Source organism: Pinus tabuliformis, chromosome 2_2 (genome assembly GCF_031772625.1).
Source record: "Pinus tabuliformis cultivar Carrire ecotype Pingquan chromosome 2_2, CPIR1, whole genome shotgun sequence".
NCBI lineage: Eukaryota > Viridiplantae > Streptophyta > Pinopsida > Pinales > Pinaceae > Pinus > Pinus tabuliformis.
The window spans coordinates 1,140,677,104-1,140,691,662 of NC_142300.1; positions in this window are offsets into that span (position 1 = coordinate 1,140,677,104).

Below are 14,559 nucleotides of genomic sequence, written 5' to 3' on the forward strand. Positions count from 1 at the left end.
ATAGGTTGTATGCCTATCATATTCGCCTCTTGATGCACTTCACATCTCAAAAACCGCTCAACATGTGCAATTATCTATTGTGGAGCATTTCAAAATGTCTAAAAAGATACAGTTAAAGGACAAAGAGCACTCTCCAAGATTGTTTCATCACAATCTCATCAAAACCATTGTCCTTCATCAGCTGGTAGAGAGGGCTATGGCTTGGGAAGCCTTTTTAGAAACAGCTTCAAAATGGCATGAGGAAAATGCAACATCTCAGTCCCCAAGTGAACCAAAACAACAAATAGAGTTGGGGTCATCTAGCAAAACAACAGAGAAAATTCAGCTTAAGCTACCTAAGCTAGAGGAGACCAAAGTGTATAAGAAAGGGTAGAGGCTTGTGTTTTCTTCTCACAAGGGGCGAAGCCTTCTTCATCAACAAAGCAGGAATCAGAAACAAATGATAAGGAGACAGTTGAGCATGAATTTGAGCTTATTGATTTAGAGGAGGAAGATGAGACTTCAATTATGAGACAAACTATAAGGGACAAGGACTACCAAATCAAGGAGCTGGAAAGAAATCTGGAAAGGGCAAAGTATTTTATATCATTCCTTGAACAGGAAAACAGTCAACTCAAAGCAAAAGAGTTGATCCTAGAAAAGGAAAAACTAAGTTAATACAGCAAATTGGAAAAGGTAAGGAGATCGTGACATCAAGCGAGCCTAAAGCATCATAGGTGAAAGGGAAAAGGAATAGACCAAGAACCAGAGGTCTCAAGGAAGCTTTGCAAGAGGAACAAAAACAAATATTTCTTAATGAAGACCTTGACCTAGAAGAAAGGATTGCCCTAGTGGTACATCGAGATAAAGAATATTGGCTTAACATGGTAAATGAACACTTAGAGAAGCTCCTGGAGAAGGCAAACAGAGATAATCAAATGGTCAGACACATGGCGCATCATTATCAAGCTCAAAACATGATCGCCAATGTCAAAGTGAAACAACTTAAAACAAGCTCAAGGAGGCCAAAAAAGATCAAAAGGATGAGGGAAACTTGGAGATGCTTATTGAAGCATCCATGAAGCTATAACAAACTTATTTTTACACCTTCCCTCCAATTTTGAGCCAATTCTGAGCATTTTGATTTTTCTGGCAAATTTTGGTCTAAATTCAGAAATTTAGCATTTCCAGAAGCGTAGCGCCTTGGCACTGTGCTTTTTCCTCAGGCCTCCATTTGAGGAAAGGTCTATGTTTTTGGAAAGGTCTTGACATCCTATAAAAACCCATTTTCCCATATTTTGCAGAGGTGGATTAGTTTTGGAGAAAATGCAAAAAAGTGGCAAAAAACTAGCATTCTGGACCATTTTTTGACAAGCGCTATGCTTCTGGAGTGACCTTGGGAGAATGGACTTTTGAAGGTCTTACCATGCTCCAAATTAATAAATTCAAACTGTTAGGAAAACTAGACTTGAAGGGCTAGTTGACCATTCTCCCAGATTTTAATTTTTACCCTTGGAAGGCACCTCAAAAGCAGCTCAAAGTCGGCGTTGCACTTCTGCACTTTATGTGTTTTTATTTGCAAAATTTCACTGTGTAAAATTTCTAATTTCTAGTATGACTTGGTCAAAGTCAAGATTCTCTATGTAATGGCACAAGTTGCGAGGCTATGTGATGTAGGCATGAATAAATGTATATCATAGGTTTTTTTCAATGTTTATTAGGCCTCATAAAAGAAGCAAACTCCTAAACAAACTCTTCATGAGGTGTTTGCTTTGCACCTTCTCATTCTCACTTGTTGGTTGAGAGAATCTTGGAGTCAGTTCCTCCACCAAGTAATTCGACTCTTGAAGGTGGGAAAGTGGTCTAGAAGAGTTTATAAGTACTATTTCACTTCAGGAGAAGAGGGTTGAACTTTTTGTAAAGGAGGCTTGCATTGTAATCATCTTTTAGCTAATACAGATACAAGTTGCAACTATTTTCAAGGAACTCTAGCCCAGTGAGTTCATGGTGCTTCATTTTTTTTCTCATGGTCTAAACATATTTATCTACATTATATCTCCTCTTTCTATGAATGCCTTGTGATAAAATACTCACAATTCTTATTTTTTCAAGCTCTGTTATCTGGTTTTCATGGTTATGTGTTTTGTCTTCCTAAGCTAATGAAATCATGTTTATTTATGCTCATTATTTTCGTCCACACTATATCCTATATACTACACTAAGAAATACTCAAGTTACACCATGGCTTCTGACATCTAGCTCCTTCTTATGTTTGCTCCTGCATTCCCACAGCCTAGACCTACTTGTGGCTCCAAACCCTAAGTTCAGCAAATCCTTAAAAACCAAATTTTCACAAACAAAAAAACAAATACTCATATCTAGTCTAAAATCCATTTGCTTTAAAGTCATATCATTGATAACAGACTTAGAGAGATCCCTCTCATGCTCAGTAGGGCTAGCTACTGAGCTGAAGTGGTTTGAGGTTACCCTTGTCAATTTCCTTTTTAGGCTAGGAGATTGTAAGGACTAACAGACACCACCATCAACATGAACATACTAGTATTTTCATGTCAAGTCATGTCATGAGTTATCTCAGCCACATCACTTCAGTGGACCTGTTACACTAAAAAATGTCACCATGACTATTTACAGTTGGTATGGCTCTATCAACAGTCATGCTATCCTCCTGGGCAAGTCTCATGCCTCTGCTCTCCATGTCAAACCTCAAGAAAGAGAGAAAGTCTTTGTAAATGTGTTTATCTTTGGGTACGCAGGTTCTCTCAACCTTACCTGCGGATACGCACCTAATGTTCACAAAAACTGCGTACTTGTACGCTCTGTATGTAAAGGGGCAGGTGCGTACCCCTGTAAAGGTCAAAATGCGCAAGTTTCATCTTTAAAAAGTTACTTGTGGTCATTTCTAGAGCATTCTAGAAGGTTGTTCGACGTGTATTGAGCGCCTCCAGATGGTTCATGTACCCCTACCAAAGAGGAACTTATCCCATCAATAAGGGAGCTATCCCACCCAAAGAGGGGATCATCCCATTGATGGTGGACCTAAATAACTTCCTCTAGAGCACTATAAATACAGGCATTGGGCCAGAAGGAGGGGAGGTTGGAAGCTAAACATTTCTAAGGGTAGATGCTGCTGGAATTAGGACTCCCATTTAGAAGCTTGTGAGGAGAGATTGTCATCTTTGCTTGTTCTATTTGGAAGTGGGTGAGCTTTGTCAAAGTAAAGGAGAACTCTTGATGGACCCTGGGAGGGACTTGCACAACACCAAGGCTCAGGTTGTAATTGTTCCTTTTGTTTCCTATTAATGCAAATGAGTCCATTCTTCTCAATAACTTGTTATTTATGAGTTGTTTCATGTACTCCTTGGTCTATGTGTTAAACATGTTTTATTTTATGAGATTATCAAATGCTATTTAATCGTTTGATTGTTAGTGAATGCAGGTTTCGAAGTGAAGGAGGAGCTCATCCAGATCAGCGAGGCTGGACTACTGCAACAGCGTTGGACTACAGGTAGGATCTAAACACTTGATTTCTTGTATGGTAAATGCATGTTTAGAGAAGGATTGCTCTTGTTTGTCTTGTTTGTCACTAGAGAGTCTTAGGCTCCTAGGGAGGTTGGTTGTGTCCGCACTATCGACTCTTTCCGCCTGACAAAATGGCAACTCCACTGGGGAATCCATTGATGTGAAAGTCTTTTCCTTTGTATGCAACTTTGATCTGAGAAAAGTCATTTATTTTCTGGTTTTTGGCTTTGTGACTTTGTATTTGGGTGGGTTAGCTTAGGGTTAGATTGAATTTAGTTTTTCTTGGTTTTTTCAGTAGTACGCACCCTCTGAGTATTGCACAGTGCGTACTTGTACGCACTGTTGCTGTGTGCACAGAGCGGGCCCGCACTTGGCTTAACAGCTTGCCTGCGTACCCTGCTAAAAATTAAGAAATTTCCATTTTTTGCATTTTTCCTCTTAGATTTTGCTTTTTCTTAGTTTTGACTGCCCAGATCCATTAGTCGCTTGTCAAAGATCTTCACCTGAACTTGTTTCGATAGCATTGAGTGTTTTAGTGGATTTCATAGAAGTTTAAGCCCTAGGGTTTGATTTTTGAGTAGGTCTTGTAGTGACTTTGGCGGTAGAAGTTGTCAAGCCTTAGATCTCTCTGGTTTTGTCAGCCTTCTTAGAAGTCGGACCTGTCATAAATTCTACCTGTGAGAGCGACTTACCTTTGAGTTGTCTCTTTGGCAAATTTCGAAGTACTTGTTGATTGAGTATTGAATTCCATTTTACAAAAAGAACAAAAAGATTTGAGTTTTGTTTTGACTGGTCTTTTGATTCTGCATTAGCTGGTCCTTGGCTTGATTTTGGTCAAGTAAAACAACCTAGAATCATCCTTGTAGGCTTTTGCCTCGTTAGGTTTGCTTAGAGTAAATTTCTTTTTGATTTGCTTGTGAGTCAATTTTTCATATATTTTATAGCTTTTAAGATCGATTTTCGTTAAAATAGATTTATATGCTTTATTAAATAAGAGAAAATACAAAAACATCTCCTTTGAAAAGTTTTGTTTCAAGTAGCTTTGAGGGATTTTGAAAGAAAAAGAATTTTTCGTGCACGTAAGGAGTGGTCATGTTTGTATGCTTGGAAAGATAAAGAGAATTGTTTCTTTGATTGTCTTTACTAAGAAAGTTGTCTTCTATAAAATTTTCATTTTCCAACTCTCTTAGTTAGGAGTTTCATTGAAAGAGAAAAGTAGCATAAATCATCTTAGGTGCATCTTTGTAGTGGTTTGAGTCGAGTCTACACACCATTGGTTTCATTTCCGCTACCTTTTTTCTTTAAGAAAAACCATAAAATTAACGCTTAAAGTAAAATCAACGTAGTAACTTTTATTTACTAGGGCTCTGAAACACCAATTTAGATCAGGCTAGTGTCTTGGAGTAGGAGAGTAATTAACTCTCCAAGACAACAAAACCAAACAAGTAGCTTATCTTGTGATAGAATAAATCCAATTGTCTCATTTGTACTCTGGGAAAGCTCCTCTTAAAGGAGAAGCACGAGCTCGTGTCTGAACCAGTGAGGGGATCAATCCTCCCTCGTTGGGAACGACGCCAGACACGCACGTATTACAAACGGTAAACCTCGGATTAACCATTGTCGAGGAGCCAGGGGTCACTTGTCGGTAAACCTTGGATTATTGTCAAGGAACCGGCAAGGGGATTGAGCTTGATACTCTGCCCTTGCGTGCTGTCGAAGTGTAGACTGTTCCCCCAGGTGCATTTGTTGCGGTTGGTAGCCTTAGTGACCATTATCTTTAGGATTCTACCGAGGTGACGGTGGAGGGAAGATCCCACTGTACCTGGAGCAGACGTCGGCTAGACTCACTTGGATTTTCCGGGGGGTTCACTTCACTCGAGACGGTTAAAGTGGAGGAACTTGTGCCGGTCTATTCATTAAGCAGGTTGCCGGGGTAACTGTTCCACCCGCCACTTCTGTACTGAATCCGGCGATGTTGGGTTTCATCTCCAACTAGCGTTTTCGGTCTGGAAGGCTACTGTTTGTGCTTGGTTTGACGCCCTAGATTCTTTAGGCGTGTGCTTCAAATTTGTTTGGTTCTTTAGAGACTTTAGGTGGTTTGATTTGAGATTTTACTTTGTTTTTGTGTGTAGTAGTTAAAAGTTTTTAGCTGTGGCGGAATTACCGAGACAGTCCCGTAGACTTCGGGGCCAGTCTCCTGAAGTTGTTTCTGTGGCCGAATTGTTGAGGAGATCCCGTAGACTTCGGGATGAACCTCCTCGAGACGACCCGAGTAATCTAGAAGGTTTGAAGGTCCTTGTAACTCCTCCTAGTGGCAGTAGAGTAGGTTCACCTGAAGAAGGAGAATCTTCCTTGGTAGTCCATCCAGATTACCAAAGTCTAGAGATAGGTTATAATCCCGAAGCTGTTATAGTTTCTGAGCTTGCTGGTAGTTTTTCGTCTACTAGTGATATCGGCGAAGAACCTGAAATATCTGAACCTGTTACTCCGACTTCTAGTGTTCCGGATTCACCAAGAGTAGAACGAATTATCACCGAAAATCTTCCTACTGGTCTGATTGCTATTGAAGAACTTGCTCCAGAGGAAGAAATAGGCGTCTCTAACCTTGAAGATCAACTTACTATTGAGCTCAGGGAGCGCGAATCTATCTTTTACAGTCCTCCTAGAAGTACTACTTGGTACCTTTCGTTAACCAATTATTTAGACAACTCAGGGGTAGGTTTTTCTACACCTCGTACTCCCTTTCCACCTGGAGGTATTTATACTCCTGTAAATATGTCTGGTCAGTCGTCCGTGTTTACTCAAACTCCTGAATCTTTCTTACACGGCGGTCCTTCTGTTCCCACCGGGTATCAATCACTTTTTGGTACCTTTGTGGGGGCATCTCCTCAACCCATTGATCATGGGTTATTAGCTGGAAACAATGGTAATATACCATTGGGTGTAGGAGACATTTACATGATGTCAGGTTCAGTTCCCATTTCCCAACCTCAAGGTGGCCAATTATCGCCTGGGGGGCAGCCTCAGTTAACGCCTGGGGGGCAACCTCAAGGTACACAAATCGTGTCTGGGGGACAACCTCAAGGTCAGTATGTACCTATGGTGCAATACATGCCTCAAGGTCAACCCCAGCCTCAATATGTACCCCAGGGTCAACCTCAGTATCAATATTTACCTCAAGGGTATCAACCCCAAGGGTATCAACCCCAAGGGTATCAACCTCAAGGGTATCAACCTCAAGGTCAAGGTCAACCTCAGTATCCGTATTTACCTCAAGGTTATCAACCTCAAGGTCAATACTCGAGTCAAGGTTATCAACCACCTCAAGGTCAGTCATATGTTCAAGGTATGGGAACTGTACCTTTCAATTATCAATCCTATCCTCAATCCGGTTATGGATCTCAGTATCCTCAATCTGTTACGGGTCAATACCCCGGAATGATAGTGTGGGATCCATCACAGGGTCAACAGATGTTGCAGCCAAGTATACAGTTGGTACCTCAAGCTGGACAACCCGTAGTTTCTAGTCCACCCCAGCAACCGCAACCTGTCCAGTCAAATGTTCAAACTTCTGTAAATTCGGTAGTTACTCAGCCGCCAATTGCACCTAGTACTCCATCACAAAAGGCTGCTGCAACTACCGCTACATCTGCCGCACTTACTTCTGGAGTATCGATAGCTCCGGTTTCTACTGTCTTTGCAACCACTCCTCAGACATCTTTACCATTGTCTGGATCTACGATTCAAACCACGGTCCAGATGCCTATAGGTCAGCCTGGTATAAGTACGGTTGTCACTACTCAACCTCAATTTGTTCATCAACCGTACCAGGGACAATACCAACATGGGCAAGCTGTCCAACAGCTGGTTTACCAGTATCAACCGTATCCTGGGTACACTTATCAACAACCTCAACAACCCCAGTACGGTCCGGTTAATCCTGGTTTTCCAGGAGGCTATAATATCCCTAATGCGACTCCTGTTCCTAGTTATCCTGGATATCCTCCTCCTGGGACTGGTCTTGTGACCCAAAGTTTTAGAGATCCTAACCGGTAGTTACCGTTTATCGCAACTTTGGATTTACCAGACTTGACGCGCCTAACGAACGATCCAATTCAATATCTTCCGTTCTTGACGCCAATGCCAAATAAGTTGCCCAGTGATATACCCAAGTTCGAAGGTAAGTCTGGAGAGGATCCGTCCAATCATGTGATGACTTACCATCTCTGGTGTGCTTCGAATTCTATCTCGGATGATTCGATCCGCTTACGTCTTTTCCAGCGTACACTCATTGGTCTCGCGGCCAAATGGTACATTGAGTTACCACGGGCCTCTTTTTACAATTTTAGCCAGTTAGCTACCTTGTTCTTAACTCACTTTCAGTTGCCGGTCAGATACGATAACGGCACGGAGTTATTAACTTCACTAAAACAATCGACGTCCACGTATATTTCTAATCACATTCATGAGTGGAGACGTCGAAGAAGGTTAGTGAAAGTTTTTATTCCGGACCAAATCTTAGCTGAATGGTTTGTTAAATCATTATTACCGAAGATTACTGAAGATGTAGCTAAGGCCGGAGTAGTTACTGAGGAGCAAGTCATTGCTCAGGCACAGTACCTTGACTTAGTTTATACTCAGTCGGGTACGTTACACGAGAAGATTCCAGATCTTCCAAAATCGAATCAAATCGCTGCTGCTCCTTCGGGATCTCATGCCGCTGATGGTATGATTGGCATCCTAAACACAAAGAGCAAGAAGAAATCTTCCAAGACTTCTACTACTCCTATAATCACTTTGCCCGATTCCCCAACAGGAGAGTCTTCCCCTGAACTTTCCGCCGATATTCACGCTGTAGAGTCATCTACGGCCAAATCAAAAAATGGCGGAAAGAAGAAAGGAAAGAAGAAGGCTAAAGCAGACAAGGCTCCGAAGGAGAAAACAGAAAAGTTCGAAACCAATGACGAAAAGCGCAAACCTCGATATCCTTGTCTTATTTGTGAAGAGGATCATTTTACAAGAGATTGCCCTCATCGGGCCGAGGTTGTGAAAATAGTCAAAGGTTCTCCCACTCCTGCTGTGTTGAAAGATCCATTTCCCAAGCAGGAGAGTAAGATGATAGGTTCTTCCTCGACTGCCAGTGAAGAACCCATTTTGATGATGTCTCATGTGAGGATTGCGACTCGATCGCAAGATTATGGTAGTAAGAATCCTGTTGATGGTAAGGAAGCAGAATCTTCTCATTCTAATCCATCAACCTCAGCTCCTGGTTCCGATCCACTACAGATCGAAAAACCTAACCCGGACTTAGTAATCAAACCGCCCGCCAAGGGTGTACTTCGAAGGTCTGCTTTCAATCCACATGCGAGAGCAGCCCAGAATTACAACATTGTTGAGGACTTAGTTGTTTCACCCTCAGCAATGTCGGCTTTAGAAGTGCTGCAATCATGTCCAGCACAACGAAAATTACTTTTGTCGGCTATCGGAGCTGTTGATGTTCAGGACCCGAATCTGATAATCTTCGATCTAGAAAATAGTACACCGCGTCTACCCCATCAAATGGCTTTCCAAATTCCAGTGATAGTAAAAAACAGGCCTATTCATCGGACTGTGATTGATGAGGGAGCTTCTACGTGTATTATGTCAATTCAATGTTGGAGATCGCTTGGTTCTCCTTCGTTGAACCAATCCCCGACCATCCTTAAGGCCTTTGATGGCCGTGGGTTCCGTCCGTTTGGTATTCTACAGGAATTGCCTATAGGGGTAGAAGGTAAAACCGTTAGTCTGGATGTGGAAGTGGTTGATGCCCCTCTAGACTACAACCTTCTTTTGGGTCGAAGTTGGTCATATGCTATGACAGCAGTCGTTTCATCGGTCTTCAGAGTAATAAAGTTTCCACATAACGGTAAGATCGTGACAATTGATCAGCTGACGTACTTTTCATCCGACCCAGCCTCTTCAGAGAGTATCCAGCATGTTAGTAAGACGACAATCCCTTATAGGGACGTTGGCGTAGGTTTAGTTAAAGATTCCGGTTTACTGGGAACTTTTCCTTTCCCTCCAATCAACGCAGACCCTTCATTCGCATCAATTCATATGATTACATCAGACAATATTATTTATGATGATCCTTGGATTGTCCCATCTGAATCTGAGATAGACTCATTCGGTGATGCTATGCCTTTGAGTCCATATGAAATTGCTTATGAAGCCGTCATGTCTTTTACCGACTCGTGGTCAACCCAAATCGACCAAATGAATGTGGTCAGTGAAGAATCACTTTTCACATCAACCTTAGAATGGATAACGTTTCGCGAAGTCGTGTCATCTGACGAGCAACTTCGCGAAATCCTAAGTGTAGACGATCTACCATGGGAAGATCTCCATCACAGATCTTCGTTTTTACCTAAGGATGTGTAGGAATTTACAGGGTAAGTTCCACAGAAAGAATACCAAAAGGACACCGCTCACAACCAGATCTCAAATCAATACACCAGTATTTTTGACGTGGTTAAAACCCTCAGAGTGCAAGGAGGGAAACAGTCCACGGCCTGTCCCAACGTGGGTACTACAGGCAATTTATTAATCAAAGAATGAAAATTTACATAAGCTTCTCTCATGCACGGATTACCCGAACAATGACCCTCCATGCGCTTTAAATAGAACTCATGGACCAATCGGGTGTCAAGCCACGGATCAAGTGTCGGTAATACCGAGGTGAGAGTGAACCGTCGGATCACTACATATCATGACCGTCGGATTGTAAGTTACAAAATGTACAACGGTAAAGAAACACACTTTACCTAACTCTAACCTAACTCTATACTAGACCAAGTTGAACTTAACTATATCCTATGTGTCGGAATATCCTAACATCCCCCCTTAAGAACAACTTGGGATAGGATTGAAGGATTTACAAATATGACACAATAGGAGAAGGAAGGAGGCACTAGAGCCTATCCCCCCTTAGTGACAACTTCCTGAACTCCAAGCATATATCGAAGTTTAGTGAACTTCGCCTCTGTGAGAGCCTTTGTGAAGATGTCTGCAACCTGATCATCTGTTGGACAATATTGCACTTCAAGAACATGGTCATGAATGAGCTTTCTGATGAAGTGCATGTGTAGTTCAATGTGTTTGCTGCGCTGATGCTGAACTGGATCTTTGCATAGCTGAATGGCACTTTGATTATCACACCAAAGTGTGGTTGGATGCTGCTGCTCAAAGCCAAACTCTGATAGGATCTGACGAAGCCACAAGGCTTCCTTACTAGCTTCCACGGCACCACGATACTCTGCTTCTGCTGATGAAAGAGAAATGGCAGCCTGTTTCTTACAAGCCCATGTAATAGGTCCTGAACCAAGAGTGAAGACATAACCGGCAGTAGACTTCCGATCATCAGGGTCACCAGCCCAATCAGAATCAGTGAAACCAACTAACAGAGGAGCTGCTTTGGCACTGTAATGAATCCCAAACTGTACTGTACCTCGAACATAACGAAGTATTCTTTTAGCTGCTTTCCAATGACTTTCACGGGGGTTTTGCATAAAACGAGCAACAAGGCCAACAGCAAAGGAAAGATCAGGACGAGTATGGGTTAAATACAAGAGTTTTCCGACAAGTTGACGGTATAAGGTAGCATCAACTTCAGGAGAAGTACAAGAGACTGAAAGTTTGACTCCAGACTGAAAGGGAGAAGGGGCTGGCTTACAGTCTTCCATGTGAAAATGACGAAGAATATCACAAGCATACTTGGACTGGGAAAGGAAAATACCCTCTTGGGATTGCAAGACTTGAAGACCGAGAAAATAGTGTAAGTGTCCTAAGTCTGTCATTTCAAATTTCTTTTTAAGGCTGGTCTTCACATGGTTTATAAGGTTGGGATCACTACCAGTAAGAATAAGATCATCAACATAAAGAACAAGGATGATAAGAGAGTTGCCCACTTTCTTGGTGTAGACAGTATTGTCAGAATGACACCTAGAAAAGCCAGATTCTAAAAGAAAGCTATCCATTTTGGCATACCAAGCCCGAGGAGCTTGCTTGAGGCCATAAAGGGATTTCTTAAGTCGACAAACAAGGCTGGAGTCTGTTTGTATGAAGCCAATGGGTTGTTCCATATAGATTTCTTCCTTCAAGTCCCCATGCAAGAAGGCAGATTTAACATCCATCTGATGGACTTCCCATTTTAAAGAGGCAGCAAGGGAAAGAACAAGGCGGATAGAGTTCATTTTGGCAACAGGGGAGAAGGTTTCAGTGTAGTCAATGCCTTCAACCTGTGAAAAGCCCTTAGCAACGAGACGAGCTTTATGTTTATCAACTTTCCCATCTGGTCCATACTTGGTTCTGTAAACCCATTTACATCTAACAAGTTTGCGTCCCTTTGGTAGAGGAACAAGATCCCATGTATCATTTGTCATCAATGAATGATATTCTTCATTCATAGCTGCTTCCCAATGTGGATGGCCTGAAGCTTCTGCAAAAGTGTCAGGATCATGATTTACTGGAGCTTGAGCCAGTAAAGAAGAGGCTCTTTCAAACTGAGAACGTGTACGTCGCTGATCTGTAGGATCACCGGCAAGATCACCTGCTGCATCCCGAGTAGCACGGACCCATCGTGGAAGTTGAGGATCCTGAGAAGGTGGGGGAGGATTATCATCCTCGCTTTCATCATCTGAAGAAGAAATGTTTTCAAAAGTAGAAGAGATAGGAAGAGGTGGCACATCCGCCGGACTAGGCTCGCAGGCCGATTTATTTTCATCAAACTTTACATCTCTTCTAATGATAACATTTTTGGACTTAAATGGAATAAGTCTATAACCTTTTACATCTTCAGAATATCCAACAAAAGTACATTTCTCACTCTTAGGTTCTAAAGCTTTATGCTTTTCATCTGGAATATGGGCCCATGCTTCACTTCCAAACACACGAAAGTGACTTACATCTGGTTTAATGGAACTCCAAGCTTCTTCTGGAGTGATATTCTCTAGAACCTTAGTAGGAGTGCGATTGATTATATAATTTGCACAATTAATTGCTTCGGCCCAAAAACTAAGACTGAGTCCTTTAGATTGCAGCATACAATTAGCCATTTCCTTTAAGGTGCGATTTTTCCTTTCAGCTACACCATTTTGTTGTGGAGTGTATGGAACAGTATGTTGCATTTGAATTCCATTTTCGGTGCAAAAGTTGATGAATGTGTTTTTAACATATTCTCCACCATTATCAGTTCTTAGCTTAAGAATTTGATGTCCAGATTGTTTTTCAACAAAGGCTTTGAAGGCCAAAAAAGTGTTAAATACTTCGCTCTTGAGTTTTAAGAAGTATACCCAAGTGCGTCTGGAGAAATCATCAATGAAAGTTAAGAAGTACTTGCAGCCAGAGAATGAAGCAACAGGAAGAGGACCACATAAATCACTGTGCACAAGCTGTAAAGGGGCTGAGGCGTGCCAAGAGGCACGTTTGTCAAAACTGTCCCGATGATGTTTTCCGAGTACACATCCGGAACAAACACCATCTCTGCAAGATACCATAGGAAGACCTGTCACCATATTTTCTTTACATAGATGCTGAAGGGAGCGATAGTTTAAGTGACCAAATCGCTCATGCCAAAGTTTGCTCACTTCATCATTATGAGCAACAAATACTGAGGGAAGATTGGATGACCCAAAGTTGTGAAACTTATACAACCTTTTGGAATCATCAGCAAGACCAGTAGCTAGAATCTGTTTAGGATCTTTTAGATCCTTGATTACAACATCATGAGGTGAAAATTCAACAATTTTACCTTCACCTGAATGAGTTATCTGATAGACAGATAGAAGGTTGCAGGATAAGGTTGGAACACATAATACATCATTAAACTGACCATTGTCTAGATGAACAGTTCCAGTCCCTACAACATTAAGAGATCTATCATCACCAATATATATATTTTTGGTGTTACAATCATTTAAAGAAGAAAACATGGCTTGGTTTTTGGCCATGTGACAAGAGGCTCCAGAATCAATGAGCCACTCATGAGAATGAGAAGAAGAAGAAGATACATTTAATGCATAACCAGACTGAGATGATTGACAATGAGATGCAGAAAGTGCCATTCCGGAAGTTGAAGTTGAAGTAGGCTCCACATGGATGTTATGTTTCTTCATTGCGGCTTCCAAGGCTTCCATCTTCTTAAAGCATTTAGATTCTAAGTGGCCATCTCGATTACAAAAGTTACAATGTCTATCAGTCTTCTTCCATTTGTTTTTATTGGTCTTATCATTTTGCTGAAATGATCTTTCATTTTGAGGCTGAGATGGTTTAGGACCATTCTTTTGAGGATATGACTTCTTAGGATTCTTTGAATTTGGTTGCTGCTGGGCGGCTAACGCTTTCGTGGAAGAGTTTCCAAGATTAAGAAGACCAAGGTGTAAGAGTTTTTCTTGTTCTCTTATTAAGGAATCACAAAAGGAGTCAAAGGAAGGGGCCTTGTAGTCTTGTCCTTGACAAATGAAAGCTTCTCTTGTAGAATGGAAAGTGGAAACAAATACAGAGTAGGCTGGTCCCAACTTAGTAAGGATGGAATAAATAAGGTTACCATCGTCTTTCTTAACTTTAACACCTTCCAGGAGATATCTAAGGTTCTTGAATTTGGACAAGAAATCTTCAATGCAAGAAAAATTATTAGGATCCAAAGTAAGCAGCTCATTTTCAAGTTGATGGGCTCTAATTTCATTTTTAATCCCAAAAACTTTAGCAAGTTTTTCTAATGCTTCATGAGGAGTCTCAAGTTCTGCAATGTGGAATCTAAGATCAGGAGAAATAGACATCCCTATCAAACCACGTGCTTGATCTTGTCTATTTTCCCATTTTGCCGCCTTGTCTTCATCTTTTGGTTTCTTCTCTTGGTCTGTGGCTATTCTGAAGAGACCTTTACTTCTAAGTAAATCTTCAATGTAGGCTACCCATTGGAAGTAGTTAGTGCTGTCAAGAATGACTTGGCATGCGCTTTCCATTTTAAAAAAAAACTGAAGCTGAAGATGCTGAAAGTAGGTG